General features: G+C 31.9%; 1 protein-coding gene across 2 annotated transcripts in view; it reads left to right on the forward strand.

Annotated features, from left to right (window-relative positions):
* Positions 1 to 15,390, forward strand: part of LOC125823741 (ABC transporter I family member 6, chloroplastic) — a 377,846-nt gene that overhangs the window by 256,426 nt on the left and 106,030 nt on the right. The window lies entirely within an intron of this gene.

Raw genomic sequence — 15,390 nt, forward strand, 5'->3', positions numbered from 1 at the left:
AAAGGAGGTTTCCTTGTAGGGTTTCATGATTTATTTACCAGTTCGTAAATAATCTCTCTTATAGGCTTGCTACCCGTACGATGAGGCATACACAACTTAGACCTGTTGATTGTGTTTCTTGTACTTGATTCCTGCATTAACAACACAAGCTGAAATTATCACAAGCTTGTTTAATGATTCTATTTTTATTCTTAAATTAACTTTTGTAACTACTTTGCATCCTCTTGATCACAAATGAAATCATTTAATCAAAAGAACTATTCCAAAACAGTAATCATATGTGACTTGGAAATAAAATGATATTAATCAATAGCTATGCAATCATACCTTAAACTATCAGATAAAAAATGTTCCTTGACCAACCATTCCCAATCACTCTTGTCTACTCCTATCGCACATCTTTTAGAACCTCGTGCAATGACTTGGATTTCATATTCTTGTGCAACGATCCTCTCCAATTGTTCCAAAGCTTTCTCATATGTTGCAAAACATTATCTCTTTGATCATTCATGTTATCACAGTCAAACTTTTCCTGAAATAGAGAAAAATATCATCAGAATCAGAGAAAGACACCTTTGATTGCAAGTTAATGTTCTTGATTAATGGATTGAAGGGTTGATCTTACATGTCAACTATGTAAGAACTTTGTATGGGAAGGTACTGCAGATCAGAGAAAGACACCTTTGATTCTTGGGATAAGGTGTGCCTCCCATATATAATTTTTAGGACTAAAAGTTAAGGGATGTATGAAATGGAATAAAGCTTCTTTTGGCAAACTACTATATGGAAGGTTTCAGAATAGCTAGACATCCTCTGGGTAACATGGACACATGCAGTGTATATGAAGTAATATGGCAATATATGAGATCATATACCACCTACAGATTGTTGTTGGTACTAGAGAAAGTTAACGTCTCTAAAAATTGGGATGGTTGATTAGTACCAAAAGAGAAAGTACAAGTTGACAAAGAGTGAAACGTACGTAATTAGCCAACATGAGTTATAGGGTCCAACCAGTCTTTGGGAAGCATATCATACTTGGACAAAAGTTATGCAACCAAAGCATAATAAAATTTATCCTCTGGTTGACAAACTAGAACAAGCTGCTTACGAAGACTAGAATGATAAGACTGAACATGCAGGTGCAAGATGCAAATTGTTGTCTATGTTTAACAGGGTAGTCGAAATTCCTCAACACCGAGTGTGAATGGATTACGAAACTAAATAGAGAGTGAATAGTAAGATTGAAGAGGGGGATTTTTTGTTTGTTTGGTAATAGCTATTCTAAAACAAAGACCATACTAAGGTCTAAACAGAGGCAACACCATAGTATACTCTAAAAAAACACCAAGAAGAAGAGGGGAAAATATTGTTGTCATAGTAGCAACGGTATCAAGTCAGCGAAAATAAAAGAGAGTAATGTTGTAATTCTTACTGTAACAGTTGCCCACATATGCTCAAGCTTATGCTCTTCAATATCCATCCATGAGTGTACCCGCAATGGGCACATATTACGATCATGAACTAGCAAGCCCAAGTGTCTCGTAAATGAAGTGTGATTCGGCTCAACGACACGATTTTGATAGAAAGTGACTTTTAACTTTTCTCCATGACTTCATCGCAAAACTTTCTTACAAATGTTTGTTCCCCTCACCTTGTTTGTCCTATCATATTCACATGGACCTGCAAAATTTAAAGTAAGTCAACTATGCTCTGTGATATAATTTTGATCTTTAGTGTTTAACCATCAAAAGAATCTGGAGAATACTCCAGTAGTTAAGTTTTAGGTGTCAACCTTTAAAATTATTATTGTATACAATGGTCTGGTCTTTTTAGATCTATAAGACCAAATATGCAAAATAACATTTTATATGCTTTTAGTACACATTCACAGTTCCAAACCAAGTGACAACTAGAAAAAATGGGCAGAACATTGCCCATTGCAAGAGATAAGGCCTCAAGTTTCCAAAAAAATGTGATACAGAAAGGGGCAACTAGCAGTGAAATAAATATTGGAAAGCTTAAGATCCCAAATTAGTGACTTTCAATTTTTTAGAAACTTCCATTCAGAAAATCACAATTGATGAATCAAGAATCGGTGGAGGTTAATATGGTTAGGACTAGTGAGAAAAAAACATAATGAAGCATCAAATGTCAAATAAATTAGAAAAATAAATTTTCGGCTATTTTACCAGTAACATCAAGAAAAGAATATATCACACAGAAGAAAAATACATACTAGTTTCACTTCTCGTAGCATCTTCAGCCACTTCTATCATTTTTTTTTTGCATTTTTAGACCTTAATAGACCTGCAAATTATAATATTAAAACAAAATAAAACTTTAAGCCAACTAACAAGAACAAAGAATTACACAAAAGAAAGTAATATATACTAGTATCACTTCTCTGAACATTTTCATACACTTCAGTCATTTTTTCTGCCTTATCATATCCAACTGGACCTACAAAGTTTAAAGTAAGTCAACTATGCTCTTTGACATAAATTGATCATTAGCACTAAATAATCAAAAGAATGTGGAGAATGATCCAGTAGTTATGTTTTATGTGTCAAGTTTTGAAATTATTAATGTATACCATGGGTCTCTATAAGATTGTAAGACAGAATATCCAAAATACCATGCTATCGGGTCACTAAATTTCCTTTACCTTTGAGAGGTACCAATCCACAGTTCCAAACCAAGGGACAATTAGACAAAGCAGACACTACACATGTGAGAATCCCCACAACTATAATTCGTTTATCCATGTGATTCCACAACACAGTTTCAAACCAAGTGACAACTAGACAAAGCAGGCAGAACATTGCCCATTGCAAGAGATAAGACCTCAAGTTGCCAAAAAAAATGTGACATATAAAGGGGCAACTAGCAGTGAAATAAATATTGGAAAGCTTAAGATCCCAAATCAGAGACTTTTAATTTTTAGAAACTTTCATTCAGAAAATCACAATTGATGAATCAAGAATCGGTGGAGGTTAATATGGTTAGGACTAGTGAAAAAAACATAATGAAGCATCAGATGTCAAATATATAGGAAAAATAACTTTTTGGCTATTTTACCAGTATCGTCAAGAAAAGAAAATATCACATGGAAGAAAATACACACTTGTTTCATTTCTCGTAGCATCTTCAGCCACTTAAATCACTTTTTTTTGCCTTTTTATACTTTAATAGACCTGCAAATTATAATATTAAAACAAAATAAAACTTCAAGCCAACTAACAACAACGAATTATACAAAAGAAAGTAATATACGAGTATCACTTCTTTGAACATATCGATACACTTCAGTCATTTTTTCTCCCTTATCATATCTAGCTAGACCTGCAAAGTTTAAAGCAAGTCAATTATGCTCTTTGATATAAATTGATCATTAGTGCTAAATAATCAAATGAACCTGGAGAATGATCTAGTAGTTACGTTTTAGGTGTCAAGTTTTGAAATTGTTAATGTATACTATGGTCTGGTTGTCTATAAGATTGTAAGACAGAATATCCAAAATACCATGCAATCGGGTAACTAAATTTCCTTCACCTTTGAGAGGTACCAATCCACAGTTCCAAACCAAGGGAAAACTAGAAAAAGCAGGCAAAACAAATGTGAGAATCCCCACAACTATATTTCTTTTATCCATGTGATTTCACAACACAACTGCATCCATTCCACGAGATAGAATGAGTATAAGAGGACTATAATTTAAATGAACTCTCATATGTAAACATTTTAATTTGTACTTGAGCAATATAAATCAGGCTCCACAAATAATATTTATTTATTTTCAAGGTTCTAAAAGTTACTTCTTCTTTCAGCATGAGAGATAACAACGTTATCGTTTAATATAAGATTGACAGATACCTTTCCACTCACATCTTCTTAGTTTGACTAAAGTAAAATTAAATCTTCACACTAATAGAGATATCAAAGATTAATGTTAGTGACTATTGTAAGATATCGGGCCTTAAGTTGCCAAAAAACAAAATGTGATACAAAAAGGGGAATGAACAACATCTAAGAAAGATGTTGCTAAATTAGGATAGCAATTCTTCCGGAATGGAGAGTTACTACGACAAATAACTACTAAAATTGCCCTTATCTCGAAGGTCCTTGTTACTGAAAATCCTAGCATATGCTAACATATCTATTTCCTAGGGAAGCGAGTCATAGATAATCTTTTTGCTGCTTTACATGTAACAACAACAAAATACTTACTAGTTTGATTTCCCTAAGAGCCTTGAGCCAGTCCAACCACTTTGTTTACTTTTCTAGATTCAAACGGGCCTGCAAATTTAAGTGCAAATAAAAAGAAAACAAGACTTCAATTCATCTAACAAAAAGAAATTGCACAAAAAAACATAGTAGTATCACTTCTTTGGGCAACTCGAGGCACTTCAATCACTTTTTTGGACTTATCATATTCAAATGGACCTGCATATTTTGATGGAAGTCAACAAAAATAAGAAGTTTATTCCCATTAGTAATAAAAAGAATACAAAGGATTTTAGGTAGAGAAAAGCTAAGAAGAATTTCTTGAACAAACAGATTAACTAGACTAACTCTTTTGCAAATGATCACTTCTTTGAGTATCTTGAGTCACTTCCGTTTCTAGAAAGAGGGTGTCATTGTCTTCCATTGGATAAAATCAGGAGGCACATGGATACTTTTATTTGCTGGCTTATTTCGACTAGAAGTTGTTGTAGTATTTCTATTGTCGCTAATAATAGTACTTTTTTCAGCATTAATCCTTAAGCTTTGTCCCTGACCCCTTGCATCACTGGTCAAAGTGTATTGATTCATTTTAGCTTCTTGATGGAGGGTAGCATTGTATTCCTTTTCTTCAAAACAAGGATGCACATGTAAACTATTATCTCCTAGATTATTCAACTTAGAAGTTGTTGTATAGTAACTTCTATTTTTGGCAACTGGAGTCCTTTGTTCATCATTAACTCTGATAGTGCTCATAGCTTTCAAACTTTGACCTAATCCCTTTGCAAAGGCACCTGGCTGAATGAGTTCATGGTTGGGAATTTTTGAAGCTTGTCACATTTCAAACTTCAGAGTTTTTAAGGGATTCACGTCAACCTAAATATTACAAAAAAAAATAAGAGCAAAGTCTTCCAAACAAAAGTTCAAATAGGTTAGGAAGTTTTTCATAAGAAGAAATGTTAATTGAAAACACATCCAGAAAAGAGACACATGTACATATAACATATGTTCCTTGCATGAACCATTACTACTATAGTAAAATCAAGGAAACATTAAAGACCAAGTGCATCAAACAAATTTTCATAGAAATACTATAAAGAATCATTACAATAAAAAATTAATAAGGTAAAAGAAAGCATGAGAAAGCTCCAAACCTTAATGAGTTCTTTTTCTTTTCACTTGTGTTGAGTTATCTAACTCTTCTAAGTCATCATCCTTTTTTTACAAATTATCAAAAGAACCACGAGGTTGAACCTTTTGCACTATGTGCCAACATTTATTGGAATGATCGATAACATAAAATACTTGTGATGCTTGGCTAGCTAATGCAAATGGCTCATTTATTTTCAAATATCGCCGACGGTTAACACTTATAAAGCCATATTCATCCATTTTAACTCCCCTCTTTTTATCATACACATCAAACCACATACATCGGAATAAAATCACTCTTCTTGCCCCAACAAATTATAATTCAAGAACCTCGGTTAACTCGCCATAGTAATCCATATGGTTTTGCTCTTCACCGGTCTCACCTACTACAACCACTCCACAATTTTGAGTTTTGAAATATTGATCATACTCTTTCACATGAAACCTGTATCCATTAACAATATGACCTCTGAATCTTGTGACATATGGCATAGGGCCACGTGGTAAAGATAGTAAATCTTCCATTCTCTTATTATCATCATGTTTGTATAATACTACAACCTAAACACATCAAACAACTTTTTAGAAAACAATATGAACATACTTGATTTAAGAAAACTGATTAATTTCTACTCACCTTTTTTTGTAACCAACTAATGGATTTTCTATTCCACTCCACATCTGAACATTGTTGAGAGGTATCACTATAAATTTGTGAAAATTCTCTAACAAAGAATTGAAGTTTTACATGTTATTTTAAATTAATCATATAGACACAGTATTATAATTTATTAGATTAAATCAATACTTACTCGAGAGATGGTTGAATTTCATCACAGTTCTTCAAAATATAAAAATGTGCGGCCTCTATATCGTTTGAATCAAGTTTGTTTGGTGTGCTACCCTTTAAACTTTTTCCAGATTCACAAAATATTGTCAAACCACCCTCAGATTCAATTACAGCACCATCATAATTTCTCTCCTGACAATTAAACTTTGTCTTTATTGTATTCAAATACCTTGAACATAAAGTCATACATTCAACTGCTAAATATTCCTCTACAATCGAACCTTCAGGTGAGCCATATTACCAATAAAACACTATAAAAAGTGTAGGTATCTCTCTATTGGATACATCCATCGATATTGAATTGGTCCGGCAATCTTAGCTTCATCAGGTAGATGAATAGACAAGTGCACCATGACATAAAAAAATGCAGGAGGAAACACCTTTTCTAACTTGCACAATGTTTTTGGTATTTGAGCTTCTATTTGTTCCAACTCCTCTATGCTCAAACATTTTGCTCCAAGCACTTTGAAAAAAATAGACAACTCAATAAGTGGTTCAGACACAGATTTGCAAAGCATACCACGCATGGCAAGAGAGAGTAAATGTTGTAAAATTATATGACAATCATGACTTTTTAATCTTGAATTTTTTTTCTCCTTCAAGTTGACACATTGAGAAATATTTGAGGAAAATCCATCTGGGACCTTTAAATTCTTCAAAATTTTGTAAAACTTCTGCTTATCTTCATCAGATAATGTGTAACATGCTCTTGGCAACTCATATTTATCTACATTTTGTATTGGATGCAATTATTTTCGTATTTTCATTTGTTGTAAATCCAACCGAGTACTCAAGGTGTCTTTTGTTTTACCTTTGACATCTATGATTTTCCCCAAAATACTGTAACATATACTCTTTTCAATGTGGATCACATCAAGATTATGTCGCAACAATAAGGTTTTCGAATATGGAAGATCAAAGAATATAATCTTCTTATTGCAATTATCACCCCTTTTCTTGTGTTATATTTTAATCTTCTTCTGTGGATCCTTTGTTAATGGCAACCCATCTAAATCAGCAACCTGATCAAGTATATCATCACCAGACAACATTTCAGGCGGTAGCCTATGCTCAATAGTGTTATCAAATGGCGCTTTATCATTTCTCCATTTGTGATTAAGAGGAAGATACCGTCTATGGCCCATATAACACTGTTTTTGGCCATTTTTTACCCTTGTATAGTGTGTCTTTTTATTGCAACATAGGCAAGCCAATTTTCCTTTTGTACTCCATCCAAATAAATTTGCATATTCTGGAAAGTCATTAATGGTCCACAACAAAGATGCATGTAACGTAAAATTCTTTCTAGTGGATGCATCGAATGTCTCGACTCCACTTTCCCATAATTCATTCAACTCCTCTATCAAAGGTTGCAGAGAGACATCAATTGCATCACCTGGACTCTCAGGACCAGGTATAAGCATTGACAAAATAAAGTTCTCTTACTTCATGCAAAGCCAAGGTGGCAAATTATAGGGAATAAGTACCACGGGCCAAATGTTGTACGGAGTTTTCGACATTCCAAATTGTTGAAAACCATCACTAGCAAGTCTAAGTCATACATCACGAGGCTCAGCAGTAAAGGATGGGTGAAGCTCATCAAAATTTTTCCATGCCATTAAATCAGTTGGATGCCTCATTATTTCATCAACTCTTTTGTCATGATGCCATGACATCAAATGCGATGTCTTTGAGCACATAATTAATCTTTGAAGCCTTGGCTTTAAAGGAAAATAACGTAAAATCTTGCATGGTATCTTTTTTCCATTTTTCAATTTTGTTTCCCCACTATGTTTACCATCCTTCCATCTAGATGCACCACAAACTTTGAAAGATTAAAGACAATTATCATTTTTCCAATAAAACATTCAATCATTCTTACATGCATCAATCTTCTTACAAGAAAGCCCAAGATCTCGAATTACCTTCTTTGCCTCATAATATGAATCCGACAAGTTTGTTCCATCCAACAATAAATCATCTTTCCAAAACATCAACAACATCGTAAATGACTCATTACACAAATGACCAATACTTTTAAGGTGAAGCAATTTAACCAAAGTAGAAAGCTTAGAAACTTTTGCTCTTTCATATAATGGTAGATCAAGATCTTTCAATAGCCTATAAAATCTTTTTGCTTCATCATTTGGTTCCTGCTCCAGCAAATCATTAGCACTATTATTCATATTATCTCCATTAAAATCGGGGTACAAATCTCTCAGCAAACTATCTATTACATCCTCACCATCATCTTCTTCAATGTCATTATCATCTATTTTTTCAAAATTTTATTGTTCTTCACTTGACATCTCCCCATGGTAATACCAAAGAGTATAACTTCGTATTATCTCATGTACTATTAAATGTGACCTAACTACAACACATGTTCTAGAAGTTGGATTACTATATTTATTACATGGACAACGTATCAACTGTGGTTCTCCTAATTTTGTAAAAGCATAATCCAAGAAAGTCTCCACCCCATCTATATAACCAATAGAAAGTCTATCTTTAATGAGTTACATCCATTGTTTATTAGGCGCCATTATCTCCGTGCATGTAAAATGGATATAATAATACATTAGTATAACAACAAAGTAGTACTAATTAGATATTGACTTTTAGAGTTATAGATTCATACACAATAGGTGCATATAGTTATATACGTATTATATTTAAAAATTATTTGCATGTATATTCTAAACATCAATAGTAAAAGACCAAATAGTTTCTACGTTTGTGGTTATGAACTGGATATACAAAGAAGGTTCATAACAAATTTATAAAATTATAAACAAAGGTTAGAGAAGTTCTACCATCAAATCTAACTATATTAATAGAAGAGTATGTAAAGACTAAAGAAAAAAAAGTGAATTATTTGATATTTTTTTATTTGTAGCATTTAAATTTTGTTATAGTTGTGCATTTTGTTATTACCTATATTGAACACATCAAAGTTTTGATAGTGAGTGATAGTTCAACATTTTACGATGCTCATACCATTGTTCAAAAACCGATGAAACACAATAAAAGATCGCAACCAATAGTTACCTCTTAAAAATGGCCAGTAAAAGTAGATTAAAAACATACCAAAACAAATGACCACAAAATTGAGACAAATACTTGGAATATTTTCAAAAACACATCAGTAAAGAAGAAAGGTTTAGAAAAAGAGAAAAATGTACCTTACAAAAGAAATCAACAATGAGCCTTCAAAAGAATAGTTTTGGAAACACTTTCAACAACAATAACAAGCACCACCACCGACAGATTTGTAATCAAAGCCTACAACAACCAAGAAAGAAATATGTGAACATGAGATACACTTCACACAAAAGAAAATATGAAATGCAACAAAGAGCCTACAAAGCCTCTAAAAGATAGAAAATCTTAGTTTAGGGCGAGACAAGGTCCCGACTTACCCTTAACTATCATACAATAATAAAATAAGTGTCAAAGACTCAGTAAGCCCCGAATCAACTTGGAGCTTCACCAATATCAGTTGAGTACATGTGATCTTACTAATGAGGTCTACTAGTAGTTGAGAACCTGTGCCTGCAACATGAAATGCAGCATCTCCCGCAAGGGACATCAATACAAAAAAATGTACTGAATATGTAAGGCAGTAACACATGTAAAATAAGGGCTCAAATGAAATCAAGTATCAATATATAAGTGCATAGATCATAACAGAAAGCCACTTTTGTTTACTCTTGTGGAATCATGTATGTTACATTCTTTTCTTTACTAGCATGTGTGTTATAATCTTTATAAGTCATGTGATACAAATGACTAGTTGATCAGTGGTAGAATAGGATGACCCATGCTAGGCATTTTAACCCCTGCGAATTTGTCCTCATAATTACACATATTGGGATAGGCCTATGCTAGCCTTTCGCTCCTGAGCTGCCACCCTTCTATACCAATTGCGATCGACCCATGCTAAGCATTTGCCCCTGGGCTGCCACCTATAATTATACAGATTGCTTCACTTAGTTTGTTTAATCTTTGAGATAATTGTTTTGGTGGTCATAATCATTTTTGAGATTTAGAACTACAGACCAATAGTAGAAGACATGAGAATAATAACTTCAAGGCAGTAACAATAACGTAAAGATCTCTATAACATCAATGTATTATTTATGAGCTTAAATGACACAATTGACTATAGGGAAAATTAACCAAGCTTGCTTTGGCAAATACCATTTCTATACTAGCACATACGAGGAGGATAATTACACAAATGTAGAGCAATGAACATATAATGAAGTAATTTGACATGCTAAGAAGAGGGGAAAATATTGTTATCCATATTGGAGATCGTACGCTGCCACTATGTTTCCTTTACTAGGAATAGAACTTAGGAAATTCACTTCGTTGTTATTAATCGCAAATATGAGATTTTATTCCAAGGAATATGGAATAGAATAGTCTTACATACCTTGCTATACAATTCAAAAAGTATGACTTAAGCTCATTCTCTTCATATTACTAATCTATAACAAAAAAGTTGTAAGACTAGTATTAGTAGTTAATCAACCAATTCGAGCTACTTGATCTCACTAAATTAGTAACTAAGCAGTAAACATGCAATTTATCTAGCAGGCATTTTTTTCTTTACTTCCCTTTCCCTTTAATCACATCTATATACTGTACAACTTTCGTATCAGGTCCTCCCCAAAACTCCATGGGCAGTGGAAAACATATACATTAATATACAAATGTGTGGTGGGAAGCAAGTCCATGTAACACCCAGTTAAGTGATGTATCCCCACACCTTGTAATATTTAAGTCATTTAACGTGTTCATAACTTCTCCAAACATCCAGTCACATCCCTTATCATAATATACATAAAAGTCCCTAAACATAATAATGTAATAGAAGAAATATGAATCACGGTTTTTGATCACCAACACTTGAAGAGCTAACATTACTTTTAAAATGCTCAAACAATCTCATAATTGAATTTAAAGGGAGCTCCCCTTCATGGTTGTCCCAACATTCACTAACCACTAGAACATCCTCCCCCACATTACACCATGTAAAAGGAACAATTTTCAACTCACTAACACATACCAAATGTCCTAATTAACTCAAGCACAAGAGGGGGAGAAAATTGTAGTAGCTTACCTTGCTAGCAGAACTACCACTTGCTAAGACTTGGATTTTTCAATGTAAAAGTTGTCCTCCTCAACTTGTCTTAATTTATACCCTCCAACAACTTGAACTCTATTATATTCAAGATCCCTAATGGTATTTAATGGTTGCTATATAAAGCTAAGAGAGGGAAGAGATAAAGCTCTACAAACCAGATTTTTGTCAAAGTAAAAATAGTTGGAAAAAGTTGATATCAATCCCTCTTAAGTGGACCTGCTTTGGCCGACCTTCTCACTCATTTTGGATAATAATTTATCAAGTAGGTGATCCTCCTACTTGGATATTTCACTTGGCCCTTTTTGGACTTAAGAATATTGGGATTTGGCTGTCCATTTTCCCCTTATTCTTCTACTCAACTTGGGCCAGATTAATGCAAGTAGGTGGTAGTATACTTGGCCCAATAACGTGGTCAAAAGAGTCTTAGTAGGTGATGCACCTACTTGGTCCTTTGGGCTGGTCAATAAGTCAAAGTAGGAAATGCACCTACTTGTCACCTACTAGCTTAGTTAAGTCAAGCAAGCAACTCACTTATTTTATTTCATTTTCTAAATCTTACTTCCTTTTGCTTTAACTTATAACTTCACCTTAAACTTTAATCTCAAATACGATCTTACATCATAAATATTTTTAGAAGGAAAAAAAGAGCAATTTTGATCAATCATAATCATGCATGCATCTTCCCACTTTATGAGGCAACAAGAAGTACTCTCATAGCAAAGACATAATACATAAACATGACCCTTAACTTGGCATTAGCTGGCAACTATGATCTTTAACTTTGGGTGTGCACAAGTAGACACTTAAACTTGTATAAAATTGAACAAATAGACAAATTCGTCCTACATGGCACCTTACATGAAAATTGTGTCCTATGTGGCGTCCTACATGTATTATGTCATGTAGTACACGTGTGTCTATTTGTTCAATTTTATACAAGTTTAAGTGCCTATTTGTGCACACTCAAAGTTGGAGGGCATAGTTGTCCGTTGAAGCCAAGTTAAGGGTCATGTTTATGTATTATGCCTATAGGAAAGCACAACCCCAAATTGCGGCATAATACATATATTTGACCTTAAACTTGGCTTCAAATTTTAACTTTGACCTCCAACTTTCATAGTGCACAAACAAGCACTTTAACTATCCAACCTTTTAATAAATAAACACGCGATTTTTGGAGCCAAGAGCGTGAAATGCAATCGCTGCCACGTGTATTAGTGAGCCACTCAATGGCTGCCAACTAATTAAACACTTTACACGTCCATTTTAGAACAAAAAAAATTAATTAATTAAGGGTAGAGTTGTCATTTCAGCATTTTTTTCACTGTTGTGTGCCTAAAAATTACTTCTCACTCGCGCAAAATGCGTGCACGTCACGCGTTTTGCCAGGTAAGACACGCGTGTTTATTTATTAAAAGGTTGGATAGTTAAAGTGTCTATTTGTGCACTTTGAAAGTTGGAGGTCAAAGTTAAAATTTGAAGCCAAGTTTAAGGTCCAATATATGTATTATGCCCCCAAATTGCACTTCCTGATTGATTGACAAGTACCAATTAGATAACTTTATATTAAAATTCAAATTTAAATAATTAAAAATATATGAAAATGCTATAAATTGTGATTTTTATCATATTAATATGTAAATAAAATACACGCATACTAAAATATTAAATAATATTCATGTAATTTAACCCTCAAAACTTAAAAATCATAAATATTTTTAGAAAGGAAAAAATTGAGCAATTTTGATCAATCATAATCATACATGCACCTTTCCACTTTATGAGACAATAAGAAGTATTCTTATAGGAAAGAACTACCCCAAATTGCACTTCCTAATTGATTGCCAAGTAAATTAAATAACTTTATATTAAAATTCAAATTTAAATAATTAAAATATATTTTTTAAATGCTATAAATTATGATTTTTCTCATATTAATATGTAAATAAAATACACACGTACTAAAATATTAAATAGTATTCATTTAATTTAACTCCCGATATTTAAACATCATAAATATTTTTAGAAGAAAAAAAAAAGAGCAATTTTGATCATTCATAATCATACATGCATCTTTCCACTTTATGAGGCAACAAGAAGTACTCTTGATTGCCAAGTACCAACTCATCGGTTAGGTGTTTTCTTCCCCACCACTTGTCCCACGCACCTTTCCACGGAAACTGGACGCGTTATTTAAATTGTGAATATCCATAGCTATACTTGAAGGCAATTCACGGTTGGAATAAAATTTGATTCAAATTGAAATAAATTCATTAAATAAATGAGCAACTTTCACATAAAGCAAACATAAAAATTATATTTGTATGTTATAGTTATAGTTTGCATAATTGCGCTCCATAGCAAATTTTATGTTTGCTATGTAGCTTTTGATTTGTATAATTCGCTAGATACATCCAATTTTATACAAATTGTTCAATTTTGAATAAATTCATTTATACATTGTAATTTGTATAATAAGATATGTATTTGTATAATTATAAGTGTATAGGACGAAAATATATGTATTTGTATTTGTATATACACTTTTCTTTCGCTTTATACAAACACAAATGCATTTTATACATTTTATATCGAAATGTATAAAATGGCTAATTGTATACCGAAAATGACTAATTGTATATCGAATCAGATGGCAAAAAAATGAGATGTTTGTTGCGAATTACAAATAAAATAAACTATGGCTATAGCATATAATTTGAATTAATAATTTGCTATTTCATACAATTTTCCCTTAAATAAATTGATTTTTTATGAGTGAAAGATTTATTTTGGTTTTAAATTTTTAAAAATCTATAATATTTGATTTTGTTTGGTTGACGTTGTTCAAAATATCAAATAAATAATCAAACAGGACCGATAAACTATATACATATGTTTTATCATTACATTCATAATATATTATTTTTATAAACAGTTTTAAATATATTATATATTTTCATCAAAATTTACTTTAATTTATTTATGAAAACAAAAACGTCCAAGATAAAAAACATTTATCTTATTGATTTCATGTATATGAGTGTCATGGCAATTCTTGGTAGAACTAGGAATGTCATTGTCTCTTCTTTCTAGGCCAAAATGGTGAAATTTGAAACTTTATTTACAATAAATTCAATGATCAAAAGTTCTATAATGTTACTTGTTCTAACTATTTTTTGTTTTGAATGAATCGTTGTATTTTATCCTTTTGTTGAATGAATCATATTTTTAAAAATTGTGTATAGTTGTTAATCGAATAACTGAATTGTCGATGACAATCAAACCGATAAATATGTATTATTATTTGAATTGATTTGATTTTGATAATTTAAAAATCGATCAAATCAATTTGATTTTATTTTTACTAATAATCGATTCAAATTGACCCGTGAAAACCCTAAATTATACCTAAATCTACTTGGCGGGTGTCTGGTAACATTATAATAAAAGTTGAAAACAAGTATTTATATTTTTAAAGAAAAAATTATATTTAAAAATTAGAATTGTGTTTGATCAGGCATATAAATTAGAGTTATCATTTATTTTTTGTGAGTAATGTGAAAGGGAAAAAATGAACTCCTTTATTGTTTTTTTTTGTTTTTTTGAAAATTCTGAAAAATTATCTTCTGGCTAAATTTTAGATTCTTATAATAAACGTATTTTTTAAAGTATAACTCAAGAAAAAAAGGAAAAAATTCAGTTGTTTCCTTTGGCTACTTAAAACAAAAAGTTTTCCATTTTTTTCTTTTTATTTCTCTTATTTTTTTATTTTAAAAAATAAAATAAATTAAGAAAGTCATATAATAATAATAATAATAATAATCAAAGAAGTCGGAAATTAATTTATGTGTGAAAAAATCAAATAAATGATTTTTTTGAAAAATTAAAAATCAAAAGTTAATTTAAAAATTATTTTCTTTCAGTTTTATAATGGCAGGGGTATATGTGAGGCATTTTTGGAACAGTAAAGATATATGTGAGGCATTTTTGGAACAGTAAAGATATATGT

This window comes from Solanum verrucosum, unplaced genomic scaffold (genome assembly GCF_900185275.1).
Source record: "Solanum verrucosum unplaced genomic scaffold, falcon-dt-bn FXZP01000093.1, whole genome shotgun sequence".
NCBI classification, from domain to species: domain Eukaryota; kingdom Viridiplantae; phylum Streptophyta; class Magnoliopsida; order Solanales; family Solanaceae; genus Solanum; species Solanum verrucosum.